This window comes from Dasypus novemcinctus, chromosome 3 (genome assembly GCF_030445035.2).
Source record: "Dasypus novemcinctus isolate mDasNov1 chromosome 3, mDasNov1.1.hap2, whole genome shotgun sequence".
NCBI lineage: Eukaryota > Metazoa > Chordata > Mammalia > Cingulata > Dasypodidae > Dasypus > Dasypus novemcinctus.
Window position 1 is genome coordinate 105,288,926 of NC_080675.1, and position 14,073 is coordinate 105,302,998.

Below are 14,073 nucleotides of genomic sequence, written 5' to 3' on the forward strand. Positions count from 1 at the left end.
TAACTTAAAGAACATACTTTTCTGAGATACATACAGCTTCAAATCATCACACTCACAAAGGTTCAAATATATAAGCCATTAAAAGGAGGTTCATAGCAAAGGTGATTTTGTTAGAATGAATGAAATCCAGTTTGTAATTCACAATCCTCTGACTAGAATATGATGCTCTGGAAAAATCATTATTTCTGCCCCTGGCAAGTGCAAAATAATTGAATACTTCCAGATCCAAATCAGAAAGTCATTAGACCTTAGATAAATTGCATGTAAATTAATAAAATGGTGGGATTTTAATTTTTGTGTGAGGACTATAGTTCTGGGAATATGAAGAGAGCAAAATCTCCAAGAACACTGAGCCAAACAAGACACCTGAAGTACAGATTTCTATGAGCAATAATCCAGAACTCTTACTCCATCTGGTATACCACTAGTGGTATACCACTAAAGACTTGCCCAATCAGTTGGGCCTCCTGGCTCACGGATAGAGTACTGAGGTTGTGTGCTCTATTTCTAATTATGCCATTACCAATAAGACAAGCAATTTGGTAGGGTGCTCAGCATTGAGGGTGGGCATTATTTCAGCTTGAGTTAGAGCACTTAGCCCAAAGGAATGGGATGGAGTAGTAAATTACAGTGTGCATATCTAGAAGTCTCCAAGGCCTTATAGCATTCTTTTTACATTTGTATTCCATAACAGGCAAAGGATTTTACTAACATTCTCTGTCTCTTTCTCCCTACAATTATCCTTCACATAGCTGATTAGCTGGTCAGAATTTTAGCTCCTCATTTACACTTAGAGAAATCATGAAATGAAGAGGTTAAATGATTTGTTCAAGGTCAGAAACAGCAGAGATGGATTTAGAAATGTCTGCATCTTAATTCTCTGGGCACTGAGCCAGTCTGTTTTGCCTCATTTTAACTTGAAGGTCAAATATATTTATTTGAATTAATTTTTATTTCAGGTTTCTGACTACATGCCTAGTGTACATGTTCTATGTACCTCTACCCATTGCTGAAAGCAGCAGCTTGTTATTTCTAGCAGGTAATTCAATCCTTCTCTGGAACAAGGCCCCTACTGGCCTTGCTTCTGAAGCTGATCCTAGGTATTGCGGGTGTATGTGTGTGGTGTATGTTTGTACATAAAGCTAATCTTGAGAGGCTTCGGGACACCTGTGAGGACAGCATCTTTACATCTAATTCTACTTAAAGGAACAAAAGTCACAGCAGCTCAGACCAGGGTCACTGTCCCCAGCTTCTACATGCTGCCCTGCCCTTGTCACTGCAGAGGCCCCATGGGGAGGCTTCAAAAAGGAGACTGGCTGACAAGGAATCAACTTGTCACCCACTGCAATTTAGCCTACTCAGCAGAATGTGCCTTCCCAAGGGTGACAGAAAGGACAAAAACCTTTATGCATAATAACTTCTCTGTATTCTATAGCTAACTGGGAATTTACACAAAATCCTCTTTAGGACACCAGACTGTGTGAAATTAGAGCAGATACTAATCAGTTCAGTGGGAGGGACAGGGCCAAAACCTAAACATACATTTTATCCCTCTGACATTACCAACAGCATTTGATGCTCTCATAATCTTCAAGCCTTTGGCTCATCTTTTCTCTTCCGTACTTTCCCGGCACCATTTAAATCATCTGCCTTGTAGCTTTTCATTTCTCTTGCCCAGGGTCACTCAGTTCATCCTCTCTCCCGGACTCCCGAGCCAAGGCCAAAGGTTGTTTAAGGTTCCCAGAAATTAACTTCAGTCTCCCACAAAGTGAATTCTTGTTTTCTGATGAAGCCTCACACCCCTACTAAGCTTGCAAAAATATTCTGCACAAAAATAGCCTAATGCTTAAACTGTGTGAGACTCAAGAGTTTTCATGCACTTAACCCAAAACTGCTCCCTCTGTTTTTTCTCTTTGCTTACAGGATTCAATCAATAATTTCTGGATCTTTCCAAAGAATTGTTTCAGGTGATTCATAAGGTCTTTTTGCAATGTTTCATGACTCACAACAGTTAAGTCTGGAAAATTTACTGCCAACTACAGACTGGCTCTCTCCTTGTTATTTACTTTGGATAGGGTAATACCAAGTGGTAATGGATGAGGGAATGAGCCCTACTTAAAGGATGTACTTTGTAGTCAATGGTAGAAAGCACTACTCCATCCATCTTCCTCCAAAGACTGGGTTACTTAAGGGCCAGTCCTCGGACACTGGCATCAATGAATCTTGAATAGAACCTCAAGTTCATAGTTAGGGTGAACTCAAACCTTTGGGGTACCTGTCATTCTGACTCTGTCTACAAACTGTCCTCCAAAAACAAGATGACATCGATATGGGTCCCTAAACAGCTCTCACAGGTTGATATTGATCACTCCTGAGTTTCAGAATCAACCCCCCAAGAAGAAAATTATGGCTAGTAACAGACTTGGAGGTTTTCCAAGTGACTTGTCTAGGCCACCTTCATTGTCTCCTTTATAAGTCAGGAGGCAAAAGAGAACAGAATTTTCTTTTGAATATTCCATTTTCTGGAACAACACATTCCATTCATTCATTCATTTGTTTTATTTCATTTCTTCATTCTGCATGGGTAATTGAAGATGCCTATGATTAGAGAGCTATCTTAAGTGAGGTAACAGAAACACTTATATATGAGTAAGAGATTTTTTTGGAAATTATGTTTGTATACAAATATTTATAATAAGTGGGACATAATATGTATCATAAGGGTATAGTAGTAATAAATAATAGACAACATTTATATAGCTCCTATTATATACCTGGCACAATTTTAGCACTTTATGTATAAACTCATTTAATCATAATAATAGTCCTGTGAAACACATAAAATTATTATCCTCATTTTCTAGATGAGGAATTAAAATATGGAGAGCTTAAGTGAACAGTAGAAATTAAATGCTCAGAGAATTCAGAGGAAGGGAAGACCTCCCTTAATTTGTTTCTTTACTCTCCAGGAGTCTATGAGGCACTTGAAAGGAAGCAAACAATCCCCCCCATGGGAGGCCCACCCAGGCCAGCTGCCAGCCCCATCTCCGTTTCCACATAAGGACCAAACAACTGGATAGGGCACTTGTGCAAGAGAGACAGGGGACGTGCCATTTGAGTTAAGTGCCTCTTGTCCTCACCCCCACCCGTCGCAGGCTGTGCAGGCTGAGCTGGTGACCCAGGCAGGATCGGAGCCAAAGGATTAATCCATCACAATGAGACAGTCTATTTTGGGCAGGCAGCAAAAGCAGATGCCTGGAGCCTGCTCACTCGCAGAGGGAGCACACACAGGACACCCACACAGGGCCACTTGCACCCAAGACTCCATTCTGCTGCCTAAGGGAAAAAAAGGAACTGAACAGAAGCAGACAGTTGACTCCTTAGTACTATCAAAACTAGACTTGCTGGTGCCAATGGAATTTTTTAGGTGGGCCCTTCTGAGAAACCCAGTTTTCTTATTTAGGATGTTTAGAATCTAGAAAAACCATCTCAGTTACCTCACTTTCCTCACAAATCTAACCCACTCATTACCCTACACACCACTTTTCTACTTTGCCCCACACTTTAGTACCCACCCTACATCTCAGCAGATTTATTTCCTAAATCCACAATAGGAGCCTGCACAAGACTAGACTCCAGGATAGAAATTGGGGACTGGGTATGAATTATCACCCCAGCCTCTAAGTTAAGAAACAGAAACCAACTCACTTCTATTGTCCCCAAGTATGTTACCTTCTCAGGGAATCTCTGAGGTTGGAAGGCCTACTTTTGTTTTGTTTTTTAATGTGAAGCAGCACTTCTGTGCTCATTATGGAGATTATGCTCTTGCCTACCTCGCATCGCATAATCTTTTGACTATTTGATCTATTTACATTGAAACTGGGCAGAGCAGCCCAGTGACTCAGTCAATGATTACACTCCCAAAATATTTCAGCAATGAGAGGAGGAAGAAAACACAGTAATCAAACATTTACTTTGGGTTAGAAAGCCCAATGTTCAAATGAAATCGCTTTTTAAAATGAGTCTCAATGGCTTGAAATCTCTTTTGGAGGTATCAGCCCCTTATATAGAGAGAAAAGCATATTTTGAATCAATGGAGAAGGGCATCTTGTGGTTGGACCAGAGACTCTGTGAGAGAGTTTTATAAATCTAAGGCTTTAAATATCTAAGATGGAAAATAACACAACATTGTTAGGGGCAGGTGTTTTCTGTTTTTGTGGGGTTTTTGGCTTGGTTTTTAAAAGTGGTTAGGATTATTTCTCTCTAAATTTTCTAATCATTTCAACATATCTGCCTTATACAACTTCTAGTATATATTTTCGTTTCTATCTAGACCATTCCTTCCTCTAAGACTTAATCTTTCTAAAGATTAGCCAATGGGGAACTTCGACTAGTCAAATGTCAGATATATATTAGAGACCCCAGGGTAGGGAGTACGTTTTAAAGCTTCTAAAATACTCTCAAGCACACACTTTATAGATGTCAGTGATAAATAATTCAAAAGACGCAGAGCTACTGGGTCATAGTTGAACTTCTGTGGATGGAAACTTGGACTCATCAAGCTGTCTTCTGCCCTTTGCTAACCTCTCAGGTCTTGTCTTAGTTTGCCAGGGCTGCTATAACAAATATCAGAGAACAGTTGGCTTAGACAACAGGAATTTATTGTCTCACAGTTCTGGAGGATAGAAGTCCAAAATCAAGATATTGACAGAATTATGTTTTCTCCAATGTCTGTAGCATCCTGGTAGTGCCTTGCTGGTGACCCATAACTCAATCTCTCATATGGCCATTTGTCTTCTTCTGTTCCCTACTCCTCACACTGATACTGCCTCCAAATTTCTTCTGCTTAAAAGGACTCCAGTCATATTGAATTAAGGCTTACCCTGATTCAGTTTGGCCTCATTTTAATAGGATCTTGAAATATTCATATCCATAAGACTAGAATTAGGACTTGAATATTTCTTTGTGGAGGACATAACTCATTCAATAACAGGCCTACTTTCTGGGCATACAGGGGAATTGCATAATAGAGGATGAATATCTTGCCATGCTAGACATTGGAAGCATATTTAGTACATGAAGCATATTTAGTGCATGAAATCTTCCAGGCACTGAATGATACAATCAAATTTAATTCACAGAAGCAGTCCCCTGCGACCTTATTTGCTCTTAAAGAGGCTCCCAACCTCTACCACCAATATCCACCCCTTCCCTTGGTCCTCTACTTTTTCTCTGCATCAATCCCAGGCTCTCTCTAAGACAAGGCTTCTTTTATAGACTCTATCCCACCCTCTCCCTAGCACACTTGGCCCCTTCTTATCCACCCAAAGCCATATTTGGTTTATTAGTATAATGGAAAACAGTAGCTGACCATGCCTTAGAGAACATTTAGACAGTGATTTTTAAACAGTGTTCAAAGGAGCCTTGGGATTCCTCAGTAGCAAGTAACAGAGGCCACTGAGTGTATGTATATATATAGAAAGAAAGGACAGCAGTGAGAATCCAGAAAAATAGTGAGGCCCTTACATGTATATACATACTTTTCAACCAGAACAAATTCACTTTTACATATTTTGTGTATTGGGGGACTTCATTGTTTGATAAATGAGTTCTGTTATTTAAAAAAATAGATTGAAAAAGATCCCATCCTACCCTTCATTATCCACAGGAGGACTCCAGTTCCTGGGTGTGCTCAAATGAGATGCCCATGCCTGCATTACTCCATGCAGAAGAGTTCTCTCCTGGTCCCAGCCCGATTAAAGAGGACAGCGCCCCTTGACTATCTGAGCCAAGGTGAGTGATTGCCAAGAATAACCTGGTATCGGAATATTTAAACTCTTTGCCTTCAAGCTCTGGCATTCCAGTAAGGGTTGAGTTGGAGCTGTCAGAGTGAAACTCAGCAGGCTGGGGACAGTAAATGTATTCTAGCATTTGGTTGGAACTAGAGCATGGCTCAAAAATTATTGCAATTAATAAGACTTGTTAGCAGCTTCCTTTAAACAAACATACATAATGCTAAATCCCTTTGCATTAGGACTTTAATTTTGTTATTGTATACTCTCTGATTACTAAGAATCACCAAGACTGCTCCAACTTGTACTTTTTCTTCGGAAAGATTATTTCCCCAGGAGCCTAGATGCCTGCATACGAGTAAGCATACCTAACATTTTTAAAAAGAGGGTAGCTATGTTCTTCACATTTAAATTATCTCAAAGCAACTCACACAGAATACTATGTCCATGTAAGTGAGATTAAACTATAGTCCCTAAAAGGATCCTAGACAAAACTCCTCATCCTTGTTCTTTGGTGATTGGTAACATGTATAATACAGATTATAATAATTATGATCATAGTAATACTATTTATGAAGTACATCTATGTACCAGATGTAATGCATGCAATGCATTGTATATTTAATCTTCATAATGGCCCTATAAAGTGAGTTCTTTCTCCATCCTTATTCTACAAAAGAGAACACTGATGTTAAAGTTCAAGAAGGAACACATCCAAAGGCAAAGCTTAGATATGGGAAAAGTGAGACTCAAGCAAAATTTATCTGACTCCAAAATCCAAATTCTTGATCTTCATGCTGTGTAGTGTTACGCTGCCCCCACTGGAAGTAAAGAACACAGGCCTCACTAAATGGTGGCAACCAAGGTGAGAGTATGAGAGGAAAGTAAACTCATCTTGACTTAAACTTCTCTGGACTTATACTCCCAATGTCAAGAGACTCCTTTCTCAACTGAGGAGATGAATAATAGCGTGTCATTTTGGATCAATCAGTCCCTTGACATTGTCAAATACCTAAGGCATTGCTCAGACTCAGCTGCCAGTGTCTGCCCTGGAACCACCAAGCCATAAAGGAAGGAGATCCCACCCAATATGAGCTAAGAGAGACCAAAGCCATGGTAAGTAGGAAAAAAGAGCTGCAAAAAAGTAGATATTTATTTCAAATTTTTAAATTTTTATTTTTTGCATTTTATTTGTTGTTTTTAAAATTGTTATTTCATTTTCTTATTAACTTTATTTGCTTATTTTGTTGATTTTGTTTTTTGGAGAGGTTTCTGATCATAGAAGGGTCATAACTGTGGCAGAGGAGGATCCCACTAATGTGGGGTGTCAGTGATGGGGGTATGTGTGGGGAGGGATTCACCTGGGGCATGCCTCTAAGGCACATGAAAAAATTCAAGAGTTCATGGGGTGTTGTCTCGGTGGGTAGAGACCCACACAGTAGCTGACAGAATATTGAATTCCCATCCCGGGAGTCCTGCTACATTCTCTAATAGAACAACAAGAATCCCCTTAGTACATGCACAGTACCTAGTGAAGGAAGACAGACCATCATACCAGGCCCTTGATATTGATGATTGTATTTATGAACCTTTATTTGTGAAATTGAAACTTAGCCTAGTATTACATATTGTCTAACTGCTACCTCCTGAAAGCCTCTTTGTTGCTCAAATGTGGCTTCTCTCTAAGCCAAACTCAGCATATAAATGTACTTCCTTCCCCCACAGCATGGGACATGACTCCCAGGGATAAGCCTCCTTGGCACCAAGAGATTATTACCAAGCACCAACTATATAGCAATACATCTGGAAAAAGACCTTGAACAAAAGGGGAAAATATTAAATAAATATTAGTTTTTATGACTAAGAGGTTTCAAAGTGAGTCAGGAGGTCATTCCAGACACACATGTCTCAGCAGGATCTCATTGACTGCCATAGTAAATATTACCTCAAACAGTGGGGTTCCTGAGGGCTCTAGAGACTTTTAAACAGTAGTCACAGGGAAGATAAGCTCAGAAATTTGGCATCCTGTCAGTGGGCCTTATTTTTGGAATGTATGCTCCCCAGTATAACAGAAGTAGACTCATTTATAGTTTCCCTACACATGGCTCTTCTGCCCCTTTTATTTGAACATATAATTAGCACTATTCTTAATAAATTTATGTCCCAAAGACTTAAATCTTTGGTCCGTCCATGTGCCAGTTGGGTCCTGAATCTCAGCAGAGTTGTAACACCTACTCTCCAGTTCATTGGATTTTTTCAGGACAGCTAACAAGAAGATGATGATGGACAATGCCCATCCCAAGGAACAGAGACAGTCTGCAACTGCAAGCAAGACAGTTCCTTCCATTAGCCCCATGGGATCTAGAAATTGAGTGGGCATCACCATTTCCTCAAGATTGGGGAATGCACAATGGACTAAAGTAGACATAATTATTCTATTACAAACTTATTATTATTCTATCAATATAAGAACTTTTACCATTGATATAAAGACAGTGGCTTCCAGAGGGAGAGGGAAGAATTGCTGGAATATAGGGGCATTTTCAGGGCATTGTAATTGTCCCACATGACATTGCAATGACAGATTCAGGCCACTATACATTTTGTCATAACCTATAAAATTGAGTGGGGCAGAGTATAAACTATAATGTAAACATGGTTAGCAGCAATGCTTCAATATACGTTCAAAATTATAAACAATGTACTACCCTAATGAAAGATGTTGTTAATGTGGGAAAGTGGGGGAGGGGATGAAATGGGGCATATAGGGATCCCCTATATTTTTTATGTAGTATTTGTATAATCTAAAGCTTCTTTAAAAATAAAAATAATTTTTAAAAAAAATGTGGCTAGCATCTGAATAGCTCATACATTCAGCTGTTGTGCATTGTGTACATAGCTGAATGCTTAGCTTTGGCATTCATTCCAATGCAACTCCTTCTTCTCCCTCACACCTATCTCTTCCCATCAGCTGGTTGTCTGGCCAACTGCAGGGACAACTGGCTGGCTCCTTTCTGGCTCTCTCATATAAACACACTACACAAAACACATGCACACACATATCGTTGGGGAAATATAATTGAAAACAAAAACCCCTGCCAACCCAGAAAACCTCTTGACAAAAGTAGAAGAGAAACTGTTATTATTGAGAAAGTTCGTTGAATAAGTTTAATGCTTATTATTGAATATGCATATCACGGACAATCCACTAAAGATATTGCAAAGAAAGAAGTCTTACCCTTTTATATAGCCAAACAGATAAAATCTTTTACATGCATGTTCTCAAGATAAATGGTAACTAGTCCTCAAATAGGAGGACTTAGCATCATTTGTCACACAACTTTATTCAGGTGGCCTTTGTGTTTGCTAATTGTCTTTATCCAAAGAAATAATAAAATATTTTATATCTCTATAACAGATGAGTAGTTACCATTTGGAGCCAGATCCATAAGTTAAACTAATATAGATATGGAGTAATTGGGGTGCTATCTTCTTTGCCCATTTACATATTAGAGAGATGGCTACTAGATAGTTGAAAGAGTTACAAGTTCCTGAGTTGAAAAACTGACAAAAGTTATTTAGCTTTTAAAATAACTTACATATACCTCAAAGGTAGAGAGAAATAATTTACAAGTTTTCTAGAGAAATTGTTTTAAGAAAAGGGAGGTAAGGAAAGAGTCACTTTCTCTTTTTGCACCAGGGAAAATTCATTTTTTTCTCTTTTGATATATTTCTATCTGCTGTCTATTAATCTATGCACACATACATATGTAATACATTTGACTCTGAGTTCACATTATAGATAATTTTACTTAACAACCATCATGAGAGAGTAGGCTTGATGGAAGAGAAATAATGACTTCATTTCCTAGAAGATGAAAGAGGGAACAGAGTACACTATCCCCTCTACACAGTAAATATCTCTGTGTCATGGCATTTATCCCAGTGAGATCCATTATAGATGGTCTAGAGCAATGGTTCACAATTTTTTTTCTCATATGGCTTCTATTTTTCTTTATTGTGGTAATATATATATACAGCATAAAATTTCCCATTTTAACCACTTTCAAGCATACAATTCAAAGGCATTCACAATATTGCACTATCATTACCACCATTCATTACCAAAACTTTTCCATCTTCCCAAATGGAAACTCTACCCTTTAATCATTGACTCTCCATTCCCCTCCTTCCCTGGTAATCTATAAACTACTTTTTATCTTCATGAATTTGAATATTATAATTATTTTATGAGTGAAATCATACAATATCTGTCCTGCTGTATCTGGTTTATTTAATTCAGCACAATGTCTTCACCATTAATCCATGTTGTAGCATGTACCAGAACTTCATTCTGTTTGTAGTTGACTTGTAGGAGTCCTTTGTATATTCTGGATAATAAACCCTTATCCAGTATATGTTGTTCAAATATTTTCTCCCATTCTATAGTTTGTCTTTTCACTTTCTTGATCACATCCTTTGTTGAACCCAATGTTTTTAATTTTGTTCAAGTCAAATTTATCTTTTTTTCTTTTGTTGCTCATGCTTTTGGTATAAAGTCTAAGAATCCATTGCCTAAGAGAAGGGCCTGAAGATATTTCCCTATGTTTTCTTTTAGGAGACTTACAGTTTTAGATCTTAAACTTAGGTTATTTTTCCATTTTGAGTTAATTTTTTTGTATGTTGTGAGGTATGGGTCCCCTTTCATTTTTATACACTTGCAAGTCAGTTTTCCCAGCACCATTTGTTGAAGAGACTTTTTTCCCTATTGGGTGGACTTGGCACCCTTGTCTAAAATCAATTGGCTATAAATGTGTGGGTTAATTTCTGAACTCTCAATCCTGTTCATTTGGTCTATATGCCTGTCCTCATGCCAGTACCACACTGTTTTCTATTTTGATTCCTGTAGCTTTGTAATAAGTCTTGAAATCAGGAAGTGTTAGTTGTTCAACTTTGTTCTTTTTTAGGATGGTTTTATCTATTCAGGGTCTCTTGCCCTTCCATATGAATTTGAAGATTGGCTTTTCCATTTCTGCAAAGAAGGCTGTTGGAATTTTGAATGGGTTGTACTGAATCTATAAATCACTTGAGTAGTATTGACATGATAATGATAATAAATCTTCCAATCCAGAAATACAGAATGTCTTTCCATTTATTTAGGTCTTCTTTAATTTTTTTCAGTAATAATCTATAGTTTTCCATGTACAGGTTCTTTATATCCTTGGTTACATTTTTGTTTGTTTGTGTGTGTGTATGTGTGTGCATTGTTTTTCTTTTTCCTTGGTTAAATCTATTCCTACATGTTTTATTCTGTTTGTTGCTGATTTAAATGGAGTAGTTTTCTTGCTTTCCTTCTCAAATTGTTCATTGCTGGTGTATAGTAACACCACTGATTTTTGGTCCACAAATTTTAATTTGCATAAACATCTTCTGGGGATCTTATTAAAATACAGAATCTGACTCATTAGGTGGGGCCTGGCATTCTGCATTTATGTCAAGCATCCAAGTGATGCCACGCCTCATAGTTTGAGTGCCATATTTTGAATAACAAGTGTCTAGAGCAAGGAGGAGAATAGGGATCAGAGAGGATAGGCAGGAGGAGACCAGCCCCCTAAAAGATCTTCTAGAGTCACTACAAATCAAAAAATTAAGAGACGAGAGGTGTGGGCTCTCTCTTATTCTGACAAAACTACATCCTACAGAGATTTTACAGAAATCTAGGTCTCCTCAGAATGTATGGAGTAATCCAGGATGTCTTGGTCCAAGACCAAGGTTATTATTATAGAATGGATGTAGCTGTACAGTTTTCAACTTTGGTTGCATCTGAGTGTTAAAAATATACTCAGGCTAGGACTCCATCCAAATAATTAAAACATAGTATTTGGAAGAAGGGCCCTAGCTGCATATTTGTTTTAATCTCCATGTTAAAGCCCTTGGTCTAACTGTTCCACTTGGCAAAGGTTATTCTGCACAGAATAGCCCAGATTAAAGATGTCCACAGCTGAGCCATACATTGACTGGGACAGGGCTAGTCTGATTCAATGGAACAAATTGTCCTACTTACAAACTCAAGATTGGTCACTTGCTATTTTAGGATCTCTGGATTCTACTTCGAGATAATTTTCAAAGTGATACCAGGTAGGCTCAATGATAGAATACGGCCTCTTGTATTGAGGCCATAAGTCAGAATAATTAAAACCATGGGCGTTGGAGTCACTTATATCTAGGTTCAAATCTGATTTTGCCACTCATCAGCTATTTGACCCTGGACAAGTATTTTGCTACGTGACTTTCAGGCTTCCATTAGTGAAATAAAGTGTATTGTGCCCTAACCTGAAGAGAAATAGTAGAGGTTAAATTAATGAAAATAATGAAAATAGGACCTTATTATATCTGTGATTGATGTGGTTCTGTCTCAGGGTACTGTCACAAAAGAAAAACATATAGTAAAAAAAAAAATTAGCTTCTAAGTAACTAAAATTTTTTACTCACAGTTCTCTATGCCTTGAAGAAATGTATAGTCTGCAGCAAACCATTTACAGTCTCTTTTCTTTTCTTACACACTTCTCTTAAACCCCACAGCTGCCCAACCCTAGACCACAAGAATCTTGCCTTCTTACCCTCACCCTTTTCCTATCTCTTCTCTTGTTCTGTATCTGTCTTCCCATTCTGGTAAATCTGCATAACAAAACATATCTGGAAATTTTAGTTAATTTTAATTAATTTACAATAAAAATTCACATGTGAACAGTGGCTGCCATACTGGACAAAACAGACAATGCCTAGCACTGTAACTTGCACAAAGTAGACAGTAATAATTATTGACTGATGGATGAATAAATTATTAAATGAATCCAATTACAAACTATACAAGTTACAGTGCTATTTTTACAATCTACACTATATACCTAGGTAGATAGTAGCTAGTTTCCTGTTACTGTACACTCTGGACTAGTTTTCTTTCCATGGAAAGAATAGCAAACAAACAAATAAGATTTTAAATTTAGGTCTCACTTTTTCTTTGCTCAGTATTAATTCCTCCTGACTCTGAGATCAGCCTATTTTTTTTTCATGAGGAAAAAAACTGTAACGTACATGTTTTATTCAATGGTGGTTTCTCATTATGACATTTCCCTTCAGGAATGAAAAGATAAATTATTGTCAATGTAGCCACAAGCAAATTGAACCATCTCTCTCAACACTGAAGAGAAATGTCAAAAAATATCAATCATGTGTTAAAGATGCATGGGCATGTTACTCTTCTCATATATTTAAGGACCGAGTTGTGTTTAAATACTTTTAAAGCAATAAATAAATAAATGAGGGCTTGACAACCTTGAAATAGTGTTTATATCAGCAGCTCTATGACCTCAACTGGCTCAATACAACAACAGAAAGAAATATTTTGTTGATATTTCACTGAAATTGTAGTCATTTTTAAGACTTTTTAAAAAAGAATATCCATATTGTTGAATTTACTTCTTAATCATTTTATATTTTTATAACATCACATTTGAAAAAGGTCCAATCTTTTTGGATCCATTTCCTCTTCTCAGGATGACATTTAAGAAACCAAGTTAAAATGAAGTCATAAGGAGTTTACCAAGAACATGGGGAGAGGGGTCTTATATTCAACCTGAGCAGAAGGAGTTCAGGATCATAAGAATTGGGTAACTCATTAGGCCTCACATAAAAGAAAAATACCATTGGTTGGGAGAGGCCAACAGCCAACAGCCAAGTTTAACCCCAGGTATTTAACCCAGCAAAGTTATACTGAAAACAAGAAGAAAGACAAATGCAAATATGGAGTCAATATGACAAAGAATGCATATATGTAAAAGACATGGAAAATTCCATACTGCCTCTGCCCTGATTCAGCTCATTCCTCAATGTTGCCAATATTTTGGTGTGTTTGTACATTTTGTCACATGAGTTTAGAGATACATTCACATTTCCTGGTAGAAATGGTTCTTCTCTCATTGAGATATCACCTATTCCAAAATATGGAAAGTTCCCTATTCTCCTGATTATCAGAATCATTTATTAAGGTGTGGGGGGCGGTGGTAGAGATACTGTTAATAATCTAGGTCAGTTGAGAGGCTTTTCCTGGACCACTTGCTATAGGAGGATTGGATCTGTTGTGTCTCTCCTTTGTAATTCATTTCCTCTGTCTAAATTACATTTCCTTTTTTTCATTCTGCCCAGCTGTTTCATGACAGGTGCTTAACTTCTGGACTCCCTCACCCTTTTAACCATGTGTTCTTTTCTGTATTTAGTTGTC